At 24.6% G+C, this 16,537-nt stretch overlaps 3 pseudogenes; 1 reads left to right on the forward strand and 2 right to left on the reverse strand.

Annotated features, from left to right (window-relative positions):
* Positions 1 to 4,672: 4,672 nt before the first annotated feature.
* LOC130452229 (cytochrome c oxidase subunit 1-like) lies at positions 4,673 to 5,432 on the reverse strand (annotated as a pseudogene).
* An 854-nt stretch (positions 5,433 to 6,286) lies between these two features.
* LOC130452230 (NADH-ubiquinone oxidoreductase chain 2-like) lies at positions 6,287 to 6,991 on the reverse strand (annotated as a pseudogene).
* Positions 6,992 to 7,366: 375 nt separating this feature from the next.
* LOC130452231 (NADH-ubiquinone oxidoreductase chain 5-like) lies at positions 7,367 to 14,586 on the forward strand (annotated as a pseudogene).
* The last annotated feature ends 1,951 nt before the right edge of the window (positions 14,587 to 16,537 follow it).

Genomic DNA, 16,537 nt, shown 5'->3' on the forward strand with positions numbered 1-16,537 from the left:
TGTTTTTCCATGCTCGCCGCTTAAAGTTTGTTGTTTGTAAATACAATAATTATTTAATAGTACTTTCAACTCGTCATTTTCTATCTCAAAAGTTGATGTTGGAGTATTTTGCAAACGTACAAGTTCTTCAATAATTTCATTCGACACTTCAATATTATTAAAAGCTAAAAAGGACTTAAAATGTAAAATCTCTAAACCTACTGACACCAACGGATGAAGCCTCTTGCACCGATTAAAGTGTTTTCCATCCAGAAATCCAGCAACTGAGCCTGAAGCAAACAAACTGCTTTGGACCATAACGTTGGACAAGCCGCAATCAGTTATAAATTTTCCTACAACTTTGAAGTATGCCATCATGATGTGAAACGGTCCTAAGTGAATAAATAAGTTATCAAATTTGGGTGCTTCAGTAGCTTGAATTTGTAAAGCTACTTTTGCTATTGCAAGTTCATAGGTAACTTGAATACTAGCTTGTTTTACTTCATTGCAAATTTTTAAACTTTGCTCCATTGTTTCTAAAACAACCGATGTGTTTGTGGGCGATAAATTGATTGGAGTTAGATAACAAACAACTTGCTTTGGATTGTTTCCATTGTTGCTGATTAAACAATTGTATCCAACCGACATCGGAAGATTTGGTAAATTATAGCCATGATTTAACATCCAAATTGTATCAATGTTTTTATATAATTGTAAATTTTCAGGTAATGTTTCTTCAGCTTCATGAAAAGAAATCTCTAAAGTATCAGTCATCTTAGGTTTTTTCATGTATGGTCTTCCTTCTACCTCAGTAACATCCATTGTTCTCTGTCGTCGTCTTTTCCCCGACGTTCCAGATTCTTCGCTGGTGGAAGGAGACAAATTTGGAGTGTCTGATTCTTGTGTAACATTTGGATCCACGTTTTGGTAAATTATACCAACAGTGTCATGTAGCGTGTCTTTCCCATCTTTACTTTCCACAAACCGATCATAATTATCAAACGCAATTCCAGTGCATAAATTTGGGTTTGTTATAATTGCTTCAGGACATATAGTAGATTTTTGCATGGAATGATAAGTTGCTTCAGTTTCTAACTCCTCTACTCCTGGATAACTGATGCAATGGCCATATCTGTGGATGATGTCGATGATATTACGGCTACTTGTCAAGCTTTTTAAAGCCATTCCAAGCTTAATATGCTTTGACGTTTTATATTTACAATTTAAGATAGAATACACAGCATCCTGGCTCAAAGATTTAACTACTCGAACACACTTAAAATTATTTTTTCTTTTACTGTTATTACCTCCAATAAGAGTAAAATAAAATTGGGGTAAGTCTTCCGGCACTGACACTTCACCGTTTTTAAGATCTTGAACAGATAAATGATTTGGCAATTTCTTTTTTTCGATTTGTAATACTGATTTCCTCAATATCAAAGCAGCTTTATTGAGAATATCCTGATCCTTCAAATCATTCAACAACGCCTCATCAATGACAGAAACATGTTTCGGAGCAAGTAACTTTTTATTATGATGAACAAAAAACTTTATCTCGTCCTTAAATGCTTTTTTTTTATTTTATCTTCTAAGTTAGAAGAAGTGTAATTCCCCATAACTTCCTGAGAATCTCCAACTTCCTCGTTGAATAATTCCATGTATTGTCTGTGGAGATAAGTCAGAAAGTAACATCGACCTTTCTCAACGATATTTTGTTGTATAAAATTACAAATTTCATCAAAAACAACTTGATGGTGTTTGCGAAGCTCATGCCAAGATGTTTTTACTGTATTCTTCGTCGACGATATTTTATAAGTATAATCTAATTGGCAATTGTTGTGATAATATATTGTTGGATCCGTTATATCTTCTACTTTCTCAATTAATTCTGCCATGTCTTCTTCTTGTTCATGTAATCGCATTGAAAATTGGTTTTTATCGCATGAATGCAACCCTAGTAGTTTTAATTTATGTCTTTTTTTCTTTTGATCACAATATATACATGCCTGGGTTTTGTCAGTTGTCATATTACGTTCAAATGAATTATTAGGAGTAAAGGAATTACTATCACATTTGGAAGTCACACAAAGTTCCTCAGAAATATGTGTCGCTGGCTCAACTGATTCAGATTCATCACTAGGTTCAACACTTGGCTCAGGTATTACGTTAGGTTCAGACATAGTATTAGCTGGGCTTGAGTTTGATACTACATCTGAATCTAAAGCTATAGAATTATTTGTTTGACTGATGATGTTATTTCAGAATCACTTAATAAATTTTTTTTAGCACTTTTTGAATATTCTGGAGTGGCAGAATAATATTTCTTTGGTAAAGCAGTGAAATTTTTATAGCACTCTCGATGGTAACCATTGTCATACAAATCCTCCGGTAATTTTAAGTCTTTGAATTTTAGGTTATGGATTACTCGCTGTTTTAAAACTTGTTTACATTTTGTAAATGTTTCATTTGTAAATAATATTGATTTGTCATGAGATTGTTTGCAAAATATACACATAAATTTATCTTCTTCCATGGTTTTCACTATCACAAATAACTTAATATCAGTAACAAATTACACAATATAAACAACAAAAACATGTGCTCTTACAGATCCAAACTGCACTGTATACTCTAAGTGGTGCGCCACAGGCACATACACACACGCAGTAGAGTGGAGCAGATGGTAAGTTTAAGACGGGGAACCGAGTTGCTATGAACCTCTCACTCGCTCTTAAATGCATGTATAGTGCTCTCGCGCTCGCACTCCCGGTTAAATAATTTTTTCATTTAAGGGATGTTTGTTCACTCAAACTTGTCTGACAGATAAAATATAACTTTTTAGTAATTATCTTAATAACATAGGTAAAAGTCAGACATTTGAAAATAAGTAAAGTTCTTTTATTTTTTGTGGAGCTTTAAAGCGTCTGACAAAAGTTCTGATCCATGAAAAGTGTCTGACACTTCATAATACTAGTTCAGTATAATATTCTACAAAATATATATATAAATATCAGCCATTAGAATTTAAGTTAAATAACTTTAATTTTTAGTTACCTTTCTCACCCGGTACCTGCCCAGGGATCACTCTGCGAACTCCATAAACACACAGGTATTCTAAGTACATGAGACACTACTGAGAACCTAAGGCTTTATCCATTTGAAAATAAGTTGTGTCTGATTGCTCTGGGATCTTACTCTATCATGTTGTGACTGATATTATTCCAACTCATCTCCATAGAAAATCTCTTCATTGTGGAACACAACAATTATTATATACAGCCAGAGAAAAATATTAGCCTATTTCGTCTAGAAATGCCTGTAAAAAAATTACTAGAAATATGTAATTTGCACTGAAGCCCAACCTAAAGGTTTACAATATTTGAAGGGTGATCTTCTGGATTAAATGTTTATTCTCCATTTTTTAAATGTTGGGATAGATTTTGCTGATCCTTTTTTACTGGAAGATCGAAAAACGCGATTTCTTAAGTTGATTAGAAGTTTATATTCAGAAAAAGGATAGACAGATACTACAATCAATTAAAAGACAAAACAGAAACCAAACATCAAAATATGAATCATTTTTCCTTACCATATGTAGGTATAAGAGCTTTCCCAAAAACTTTCAAAGTATTTTCATAAATATGATATTAGTATAAGTCAAAAAGAACATAATACGTTATCCAAATATTTCACTAAATTTAAATCTAAAATACCAAATAACAAAAGAAATAATATTATATATCGAGTGCCTTGTACTAATTTGGACGCTGTCTATATAGGATAGACATCTCAGTATTTGGAAAATAGACTAAAAGGTGATCAATACGATTAAAAAATAAAACTGCATTAACGAACAATGGAATATAAAAAAAAACATAAATCCAATTATAAAGATTCAAAAATTCTTGGCACGGAATCTAACACACGAAAAAGAATATTTTTAGAAATGGTTCACATTCATAAGAACGAAAAAGCTATAAATGATAAAAAAGACCTAAATAATTTAAGTAAAATTTATATCTCTATTTTGTAAATTCTAATAAAACTACAAATAATTAATTTAATTACTGCTATTAGAACCAAGCTCTAATTTGATTTTTTTTTATTTCGATATTTATGATAAAGGTAATCTATAGATCAATATAAATACGCAAATTGTCAGTGTCAATATCATATTTTGATAAAGACTTAAAGAAAAGACGAAACGTCAAATTTATTTGTATTATCTTTCAAAGCTTTCGAATACTTATGTATTCATCGTCTGGGATTGAAATTATGGTCAAATACAATATAAAAAATATATATAAATGTATAAAAATAATTAAAATTTTACTTACAATAATTAATTAAGATTTTCGATGGTTTTGAAATGTATTAATTCTTGTAAAAATTTTAAATTCATAGGTTTCAAAATTCAATATTCAAATTCACCTTGATAGAAATATTCCATATATTTATACACCTTTACCATATATAAAATCAGTTACTCCTAAACTTTCTGGAATCTTTAAATGACAAAATATTAAAATAGCTTACAGTCAAACCCTTAATATTCGATCTATTTCTACTAATTGAATTATAAAACACCAATCAATAAATTACCTAACATAGTATATGAAATAGCTTGATAGATCTATCTAAGTATCAGATCCTGAATTTAGATGCTTAGTTGTGGAGGAAGAAATTGTAATCATTAAATTGAAGAATTTATTCTTAATGAAGTAATTCTTTTTGGTTGTATAGAGAAAGCTTCTCAAAAACTAAATAATAAAAAAATTACTCTAATAAGGGAAATTAAAGACCCAATTGATGAAACAATATTTCATAGAGTAAAAATATCAGGGTAATCTGAATATCGTCGTGGTATTCCTATTAGTCCTAAAAAATGTTGTGGAAAAAATGTTAAATTTACTCCAATAAATATAATAAAAAATTGAATTTTTAAGTAGAAATTATTTAAGGTTAGACCCGTGAATAAAGGGAATCATTGAACAATTCCTGCTATAATTGCAAATACTGCACCTATAGAAAGAACATAATGAAAGTGGGCTACAACATAATAAGTATCATGTAAAACAATATCAATTGAAGAATTAGCTAAGACTACTCCCGTTAATCCTCCAACTGTAAATAAAAAAATAAAGCGTGATGCTCATAATGTTGCTGGTCTTAGTTAGTTTTTAATCCATGAAAAGTAGCTAATAATATAAAAACTTTAATTCCACTAGGAACTACAATAATTATAGTAGCTGATGTGAAATAAGCTCGGGTGTCAACATCTATACCTACTGTAAATATATGATGAGCTCATACAATGAATCCTAGTAGTCCAATTGCTATTATGGCATAAATTAAACCTAATGTACCAAAAGCTTTTTTTTTCTTCTTTGTTGTCTAACAATATGAGAAATTAATACAAAACCAGGAATAATTAAAATATAAATTTTAGTATGTCCAAAAAATCAAAATAAATGTTGATATAAAATTGGGTCCCCTCCTCTGGCAATATCAAAAAAAGATGTATTCAAATTTCGATCAGTTAATAATATAATAATAGCCCCAGCTAAAACTGGTAGGGATAATAATAGAAGAATTGCTGTAATAACAACTAACAACTGCTCAAACAAATAAAGGTATACGGTCTAATGTCATATCTTTAGGTCGTATATTAATTACTGTATTAATAAAATTAATTGCTCCTAAAATAATTGAAGGTATACCAGCTAAATGTAAACTAAAAATAGCTAAGTCTACTGAAGATCCACCATGTGCGATATTAGATGAAAGGAGGGGATAAACCGTTCATCCTGTACCTGCACCTCAAAAACTTATATAATTTATTCGGGGATATGCTATGCCTTTATGGAGCACCGATTATTAAGGGAACTAATCAGTTTCCAAATCCACCGATTATATTTGGTATTACTATAAAAAAAAATTATGATAAATGCATGAGCAGTTACGATAACATTGTAAATTTGATCATTTCCAATTAAAGTTCCGGGTTTTCCCAATTCTGTGCGTATTAGTACTCTAAGGGAGGTACCAACTATTCCAGCTCAAATCCCAAAAATAAAATATAATGTTTCAATATCTTTATGATTTGTTGAAAACAACCATTTACTCAGTAAAATGACTGAGTTCAGGCGATAACTTGTAAATTTATTTATTAATATTAATATTCTTTTACCAAGCCTTATATTCAAGTATGATATTAAATTGCAAATATAAAGGTAAATAATTTTTAAGGCTTAGATCAAATATATAATCAACTTTGAAGGTTGATAGTTTAACTTAACTTAAATCCTTAAAGGATATTTAAAATCCTTGTGCAGAGGCATAAGCTAAGTAAAGTGAATGCATTTAAGAGTAGAAAAATGAAATTGTTAATTTTTGTTGCTTTATCCAGATTTTCTACTATTAAAATAGTTAGAGAGGAAAATGTTAATCGAATATAAAAGTATAGGGTAATTAATAATTAAGATTACTCTTAAAGTGTATATTTGACTTATGTTATTGATTACAATTCATTTAGGTAGGAATCCTAAAATGGCGGTAAACCTTCTAAAGATAAAAAATTTAAAATAAAAAATAATTTAATGTATTTATTTGTATTTAATGCATTAAAAAGTTGGTTTAGGTTAAATGAAAAAATAACGATATTTAAAGTAATAAAAAAATAAATAATAAAGTATACTTACCAAATTAACTTAGAATTTAATATTCCAGCAAGTATTCAACCAATATGATTAATTGAAGAATAAGCTATAATTTTTCACAGGCTTGTTTGACTTAATCCCAAAATTCCTCCTACAATAGAAGAAGTAATAATTACAAATGTTAAAAATTGAGGTATTCTTAAATTATACGTCACTAAAATTATAGGGGCTAATTTTTGTCACGTTAATAAAATAAGATTGTTTATTCAATTTAGTCCTTCTATTATTTCAGGAAACCAGGAGTGAAAGGGGGCAGCTCCTAATTTTGTTAATATTGCTGAATTAAGAATTATTATTAATCAAGTCTCAGAACTAGGATTACATACCCTATTATTTTAAATGTAATTAAAAATATTAAATGAGTAATAGTAATGTTCTTGAAAATTAAAAATTTTGGCGGTATTTTAGTCTTTTCAGAGGAACCTGTTCTGTAAATGATAATCCACGATTTAATTTACTTATATTATTAGTTTGTATATCATCGTAATTAAATATTTTATTAAAATTATAAAAATTTAGAATTTAATATTATAAAATTTATCAGATCAAGGTGTAATTTATATATAAGAAGTAATGGTTACAATAAAAATATTTTTGGATAATTTTTATTATTAAAAATTTATATTTGGATTTGATAGTAATTTTAATTCGCTTTCATTTAATATGGAATGAGTCGTAACAAAGTAGACTTACTGGAAAGTGAGTCTAGAATACAAATTAGAGCTTGCTTAAAAAGTATTTTAGTTACATTAAAAAGTTAATTGTGGAATTCAATTTAATTTGAAATGAGAATTTTATTATTTTTTTAGTTAAAAAGTTTTAATATAAGTAAAACTTATTTTATTATTAAAAAAAATTATTTAATTATAGTAAATTGTATTGTGAAAGAGAATTTTATCATTAAAAAAAGAAAAATTGATTTTTTGTACCTTGTGTATCAGGGTTTATTAAATAATATTCATATATTTAATTTTTTCGAATTTAAAAGAGCTAAAAAATTAAAATTTTTATTGTAGAATAAATAATTTTAAATATTTTTTTTGTAATGAAATTTTATTCGTTTTTAAATATATCTAGTTTTTTAAGAAAAAAATTTAATTTATTTATTAATTAATATAAATATTTTTTAATATTATTAATAGTTAATATTTTTAGGGATGAGCTTAAAAATAAATTTTTATTAGGATATTGATAATGAAATTATAGAATTAGGATTAAAAATTTTCATATTTTGAAGTATGTTATAATTTATAATTAAAATTATATAATTTTTATTTACTATAAATTTTTTATTAAAATATAAATTTAAATATAAAAAATTTAGTAATAATGATAAAATTAGTATATAAATTTATAAGTTTAAAATTTTTTTATTAGGTTAAATAAAGGAATTCGGCAAATATTTTTTCGCCTGTTTATTAAAAACATGTCTTTTTGTGTTAAATTTAAAGTCTGGTCTGCCCTCTGAATATATTGAATAGCCGCGGTATTTTGACCGTGCTAAGGTAGCATAATCATTAGTTTTTTAATTGAAAGCTGGAATGAAGGGTTGAATGAAAAAAAGACTGTCTCTATTTAATTTTTATAATATTTTATTTTTAAGTTCAAAAGCTTAAATAATATTAAAAGACGAGAAGACCCTATAGAGTTTTATAATTTTTTATATAAAAGATTTAGAATTAATTTTTTTATATTTAAAAATTATTTGATTGGGGCGATTTAAAAATTTAATGAACTTTTTTTATATTTTTTTATTAATTAATAAATAATTGATCCAAATGTTTTGATTATAAGATAAAATTACCTTAGGGATAACAGCGTAATTTTATTAGAGAGTTCAAATCGATAATAATGATTGCGACCTCGATGTTGGATTAAAGTTTATAATTGGTGCAGAAGCTAATTAATTAAGTCTGTTCGTCTTTTAAAATTTTACATGATCTGAGTTTAAACCGGTTTAAGCCAGGTTGGTTTCTATCTTTAATTAAATTTAACATTTTAGTACGAAAGGACCAAATGAAAAAAATATTTTTATATTTTGAATTAAAATAATTATTTTGGCAGATTAGTGCAATGAATTTAGAATCTTTAAATGTAATTTATATTACAAATAATACTTGATATTAAAAGATTTTTTAATAATTATAATTTCAAAATTAATTTTAATTATTTGTGTATTAATTAGAATTGCTTTTTTAACTTTATTAGAACGTAAGGTTTTAGGATAAATTCAGATTCGTAAAGGTCCAAATAAAGTAGGATTTATTGGTTTAATTCAACCTTTTAGGGATGCCATTAAATTATTCAGTAAAAAGCAAACTTATATATTATAGCAAATTTTAATTCATATTATTTATTTCCTATTTTTAATTTATTATTATCTTTATTTATATGAATATGTATACCATTTATTAGAATTAATATTAGGTTTAATTTAACGATTTTATTTTTTTTTTTAGCTGTTTCAAGTTCAAGTGTTTATACAATCATGTTAGCTGGCTGATCTTCAAATTCTAATTATTCATTATTAGGTAGACTTCCTTCAGTAGCACAAACAATTTCTTATGAAGTAAGATTAGCTTTGATTTTAATATCTTTAATATATTTATTATTACCATTATGTTTTATATGATTAGTTTCAAGATTAGCTGAAACTAATCGGACTCCTTTTGATTTTGCTGAAGGAGAGTCAGAATTAGTTTCTGGATTTAATGTTGAATATAGAAGAGGGGGATTTGCCATAATTTTTTTAGCGGAATATGGGAATATTTTGTTTATAAGAATAATATGTGATTTTCTATTTATAGGGGCAAATTTAATAAATTATATATTTTTTTAAAATTATCTTTTTTATCTTTTTTTTGGCTTTGGGTTCGGGGATCTCTACTTCGGTATCGTTATGATAAATTAATATATTTAGCTTGAAAAGGTTATTTACCTATTGCATTAAATTATTTAATTTTTTTTTTGTAGAATAAGAATATTTTTTTTTATTCTTATAATTTAGTTAATTATTTTTAGTATAAGTTAATAGAGAATTTTAATCTCTTTTTTATATTTTCAAAATATAAACTTATACAAGTTCATTAACTATTTAAAAATAATGGAATCTCAAAAGTATGAAGTAATTGGATTAATTAAATAATAAAGAAAATAAACTATTGTAAGGATTTGACCTGTTAAAATATAAGGATCTTCAACTGGTCGGGCTCCAATTCATGTTAATAAAATACTAGTAGAGACTAATGTTTAAAATAAAAATTTATTTAATGGATAAAATTGTGATCTTAAAAATTTTTTATTATTAATAAATGGAAGTAAATATAGAATAGCAATTGATATAACTAGTGCAATTACTCCCCCTAATTTATTAGGAATTGAACGTAAAATAGCATAAGCAAATAAAAAATATCATTCAGGTTGAATATGAATAGGAGTTACTAGTAGATTAGCAGGAGTAAAATTATCAGGGTCTCCGAATAAATAAGGGTTTCTTAAAGTTAATAAAATGAATAAAAAAATTATAATTAGAGCTCCTAAAATATCTTTAAAGATAAAATAAGGATGAAAAGGAGTTTTGTCAATATTACTATTAGTACCAATTGGATTTCTAGATCCTGTTTGACGAAGGTATAATAAGTGAATAATTATAAAAGCAAAGATAATAAATGGTAAAATAAAATGAAATGTAAAAAATCGTGTTAGAGTTGCATTGTCAACTGCAAATTCCCCTCAAATTCATTGTACTAATATATTTCCTAAATAAGGGATTGCAGATATTAAATTAGTAATAACAGTGGCACCTTAAAAAGATATTTGCCTTCAAGGTAAAACATACCCTAAAAAGGCAGTTGCTATTGTTAAAAAAAAATTGTTACACCAATTATTCATGTTTCTATTATATTATATGATCTATAGTAAATTCCTCGACCAATGTGAATATATAAACAAATAAAAAAAGAGGCTCCATTTGCATATAAAGTTCGTAATAATCAACCATAATTTACATCACGACAAATATGAGCAGCTCTGTTGAAAGCTAATTCGATATTAGGACAATAATGTATTGCTAAAAATAATCCTGTAAAAATTTGAATTCTTAGACAAATTCCTAGTAAGGAACCGAAATTTCATATGTATGAAATATTTGATGGAGTTGGAAATGTAATTAATGAATTATTAATAATTTTTAATAATGGGTTTCTTTTTCGTAAGGGTATTTTCATTAAAATATTTGTCATAGAGGTCCCTATAAAAAGTTTGTAATTTTTACGGTAGCAATTAGAGTAATAAATAAATAATTATTATAATTATAATTAAGTAATTAGGAAAATTAAAATATTTTATTATAGATAGATTTAGGTTTTTATTTAAATAAAATGATTTTGTTTCAATTGTTTGTACTATAATATTTATATAATAATGATCTAAAAATATTAAAATTTGAAAAATTTAAATTTTTCATTAGAGGCGATTCTTGTTATATAAATAAATAAAATTAATATTCCTCCAATCATAATTAAAAATAGAATATAAGAATATCAGTAGTTTAGACTTATAAGTCTACTGATAAGAGCAATTATTAGAGTTTGTAGTAAAAGTATTAAACCACAGGTTAAAGGGTGACTTATAAAAATAAATATTAATGATAATATAAATAATATAGGAAAAAATATAATTATATCAGATATTAGTTTAAATAAAATAAAAATTTTGGAGATTAATGATGAATATTATTTATATCTAAAGTTTTAAAAGAAACCTTATTTTTGGTTTACAAGACCAATATTTCATTTAAATTATTAAAACTTTAATGTTAATATATTTATTTATAATTATATTTTTTTCTGGAGGATTAATAAATAAATAAATAATAAAAATGTTTTAAATCGAAAACATTTTTTAATATTATTAAGATTAGAATTTATTGTTATTTCTTTATATTTTAGGTTATTTTTATATTTAAGAAACATAACTTATAAGTACTTTTTTTCTATGATTTATTTAACAATAAGAGTGTGTGAGGGTGCATTAGGATTGTCTATATTAATTTTAATAGTTCGTGTTCATGGTAATGATTATATTACAGCTTTTTCTTTTTTATGATAATATATTTATTAGGGTTATTAATATTGATTCCATTGAGTTTTAAGAATTTTTGATTAATACAATGATTTTATTATTTTATCTATTAGATTTATTTTTAACTATAGAGGTTTTTTTCAACTTTTTAATATTTCATATTTTTTAGGATTGGATATATTATCTTCCAGTTTAGTTTTATTAAGTTTTTGAATTTGTAGTTTAATAATTTTAGCAAGAGCTAAATTGTACTTTAATAATGAATATTATAATTTATTTTTAATAATTTTGGTTATTTTATTATTAAGTCTTTATTTAACATTTTCTTCATTAAATTTATTCATTTTTTATATTTATATATTATATTATATATTATATTTTTATTTTTTGAGATTAGATTAATTCCTACTTTAATTTTAATTATAGGATGAGACTATCAGCCTGAACGCTTAGAGGCTGGTATTTATTTGTTATTTTACACTTTATTAATATCATTACCTATAATAATCATAATTTTTTATTTGAGAGAAAAATATTATTTAACTATATTTATTTGTATAAATTTAGAATTATCTTCTTTTTTTATATTTTTATGTATTAATTTGTTTTTTTTTTGTTAAAATTCCAATGTTTTTTTACATTTATGACTTCCTAAGGCACATGTAGAGGCCCGTATTTCTGGTTCAATAATTTTAGCAGGAATTATATTAAAATTAGGAGGATATGGACTTTTACCGTTTATACTTATTTTTAAGCAATTTTTAATAAATTTGAATATTTTTTTATAATAATTTGTTTATTAGAGGGTTTTATTGTTTCTTTGATTTGTATTCGTCAAAGTGATATAAAATCTTTAATTGCTTACTCTTCTGTTTCTCATATAAGTTTAGTTTTAGCGGGAATTATAACTTTAAATTATCGAGGAATTTGAGGAGCTTTATTAATAATATTAGCTCATGGCTCATGTTCCTCAGGTTTATTTTGTTTAGCTAAACGAATTCATAGTCGAAGGCTATATTTAAATAAAGGTTTATTAAATATTATACCTAATTTAAGGTTAATTTGATTTTTGTTAGTTTCTTATAATATGGCTGCTCCACCTTCATTAAATTTAATAAGAGAAATTTTATTAATCAATAGGATTTTATCTTTTAGTTTATTTAGTATATTATTTATATCTTTAATATCATTTTTTAGAGCTGTTTATTCATTGTTTTTATATTCATATACTCAACATGGTCAATATTATTCAGGATTATATATATTTAATAGAGGGTTAATTCGTGAATATTTACTAATAATTTTACATTGGTTACCTTTAAATTTATTGTTTATAAAATTGGAATTTTTAGTACAATGAATTTAATCTAAATAGTTTAATAAAAATATCAGTTTGTGGTACTAAAGATATAAATAAAGATTTTAGATTATTTGTTATATTTATTTTGTAATATTTTTATATTTGAGATTAATATTATTAGGATTTTCATTATATTTATTGATTATAAATTTAACTCATATTTTAGAGCTTAATTTTATAATATTAAATTCTACTAATATTTATTTTGTTGTTTTGTTAGATTGAATATCTGTGTTGTTTATAAGTTTTGTTTTATTTATTTCTTCTATAGTAATTTTTTATAGGGAGGAATATATATCTGGGATATTTATAAAAATCGATTTATTTTATTGGTTGTAATATTTGTTCTATCTATAATATTATTAATTATTTCACCAAATTTAATTTCTATTTTATTGGGTTGAGATGGATTGGAATTAGTTTCTTATTGTTTGGTTATTTATTATCAAAATTTAAAAAGTCTTAGAGCTGGAATATTAACTGCTTTAAGTAATCGAATTGGTGATGTAGCTTTATGGATATCTATTGCTTGAATATTAAATTTTGGTAGATGAAATTTTATTTTTTATTTAGAAATTATAAAGGAAGATTATATTATACAATTAATTGGGTATTTAGTAGTTTTAGCGGCAATAACAAAAAGGGCTCAAATTCCTTTTTCTTCTTGGTTACCTGCTGCTATAGCTGCACCCACTCCTGTTTCTTCTTTAGTTCATTCTTCTACATTAGTCACTGCTGGTGTTTATTTATTAATTCGTTTTAATTTTTCATTTAGTAATAATTTAATAATAATTTTATTATTTATTTCATCAATAACAATATTTATATCAGGTTTAGGGGCTAATTTTGAATTTGATTTAAAAAAAATTATTGCTTTAATAATATTAATTTTAGCAATAGGGGAATATAAATCAGAATTTTTTCATTTATTAATTCATGCTTTATTTAAAGCTTTACTATTTATGTGTGCAGGTAATATTATTCATAACTTATTTAATTGTTCGTTTTATAGGTGGGTTAGTTAAACATTTACCTCTAACATGTACTTATTTAAATATTTGTAATTTATCTTTATGTGGTTTACCTTTTATATCATGATTTTATTCTAAAGATTTAGTAGTTGAATTTATATCAATAAATTATTTAAATATTTATATTTATTTAATTTTTCATATTTCTATTGGATTAACCGTTTCTTATAGGTTTCGTTTAACTTATTATTCAATAATTGGAAGTTTTAATTTTATGTCTTTGCATATTATTCAAGAAGGAAGAATAATTATATTAAAAGGAATAAGAGGGTTAATTTTATTTGTTGTTTTTAGAGGTAGATTATTTTCATGATTACTTTTTTCTACACCTTATTTTATTTGTTTAACTTTTTTTATAAAAATATTAACTTTATTTGTAATTATAATTGGAGGGTGGTTAGGGTATGAATTAGCTAAATTTAAACTTTCTTATCAATTATTAACTTTAAAATTTTTAACTTCAAGGTTATTTATAAGTATAATATGAAATATGCCTTATTTATCTACATTAGGGGTTAATTATTTACCGTTATATATAGGAAAATTATATTTAAAAATTTTTGATCAAGGTTGATTAGAATATTATGGTAGTCAACAAATATCAAAAAATTTGAAAATGTTAACTTTAATACAATTATTTTCAATTAATCATTTAAAAATTTATTTATTATTATTAATTTTTTTATTAATATTTTTATTATTAAATATCTACTTAAATAGCTTATAAAGAGTGTAATTTTGAAGAAATTAAGGAAGTTAAAGACTTTTAAGTATTTATAAGAAAAAATCTAATTTTACAATGAAAATGTAATGTTTTTTTTTTTAACTATATAAATAGAAATAAAAACAAAATTTCATTGCTTAAGAATTAAGTTAGAAGCTTATTCTTAATTTTCTTATTTCTTTGATTGGAGAATAACTCATTTTGATCATTAACAGTGATAGACCTCTTTTTGGATTCAATTAAAAATAAGGATTTATATAAAATCAAACTTTTAGGTCGAAACTAAATACAATATTTTGCTTCTTATTTAAGATAAATTGATTTATTCAATAATTTTTAAATGCAACTTAAATGTTATAATTAACTATTATCCTAATTAATTCAATTTAATGCTCCTTGGTTTCATTCATGGTATAAACCTCACAGTAAAATAAAAATAAAGATAATTAAAATTATTGAATAATTTATAATGTTAGAAATTTTTATTGTTATAATTAATGGTAAAAGTAAGGTAATTTCAACATCAAAAATTAAAAAAATAATTGCAATTAAGAAAAAATGTAGTGAAAAGGGAAGACGAGCTGAAGTTTTAGGATCAAACCCACATTCAAAAGGGCTTCTTTTTTCTCGATCATAATATCTTTGTTTAGAAATTAAATTTAAAATAATTGTTAGTAGTATTAAAATTAAGCAAATTATTATTATTAATCTTATTAAAATTTTAATTACTTATACTAGAATCTAGATTTTTTGATTGGAAGTCAAATATAATTTTTATATTATATAAATTATCTACCTCATCAGTATATAGAAATATATAAGAATAATCATACTACATCAACAAAGTGTCAGTATCAGGCAGCTGCTTCAAATCCGAAATGGTGGATAGAAGAAAAATGATTTAAAAATGTTGTTCCAATAATTACATGTAAACCATGGAATCCTGTTGCTATGAAAAAAGAAGAGCCATAAACTGAATCTGCAATAGAAAACGGAGCTTCGATATATTCATATCCTTGTAGGATTGTAAAGTAGATTCCTAGAATAACTGTAAAAATTAATCCTTGGAGGCCTTGAGTAAAATTATTTTCTATCAATCTGTGATGGGCTCGTGTTACAGTTAATCCTGATGTTAATAAAATTAAAGTGTTAAGAAGAGGAATTTCAATTGGGTTGAATGTTTGGATTCCTTTAGGAGGTCATAATAATCCTAATTCAATTCTAGGAGCTAATGATCTATGGAAAAATCCTCAAAAAAAAAGAAATAAAAAAAATACTTCAGATGTAATAAATAAAATTATACCTCAACGTAATCCTTTAGTAACTAAGAAAGTGTGTAATCCTTGATAGGTCCCTTCTCGAACAATATCCCGTCATCATTGATATATAATTAATATTGTAATTAATAAACCGATTATTAATAGGTTATTATTATATAAATGAAATCATTTAATTAATCCTATTATTGTAGTTATAGCTCCTAATGCCCCTACTAATAAAGGCCATGGGCTAATATCAACTAAGTGAAAAGGGTGATTTTTATGTATCGAGATTAATTTACTTGTTTAAAATATAAAGTTCTTAAAATAGCAAAAACGTAAGATTGAATAATTGCAACTGCTGATTCGAGTGTTAAAAGTGA

This window comes from Diorhabda sublineata, unplaced genomic scaffold (genome assembly GCF_026230105.1).
Source record: "Diorhabda sublineata isolate icDioSubl1.1 unplaced genomic scaffold, icDioSubl1.1 Dsub_31, whole genome shotgun sequence".
NCBI lineage: Eukaryota > Metazoa > Arthropoda > Insecta > Coleoptera > Chrysomelidae > Diorhabda > Diorhabda sublineata.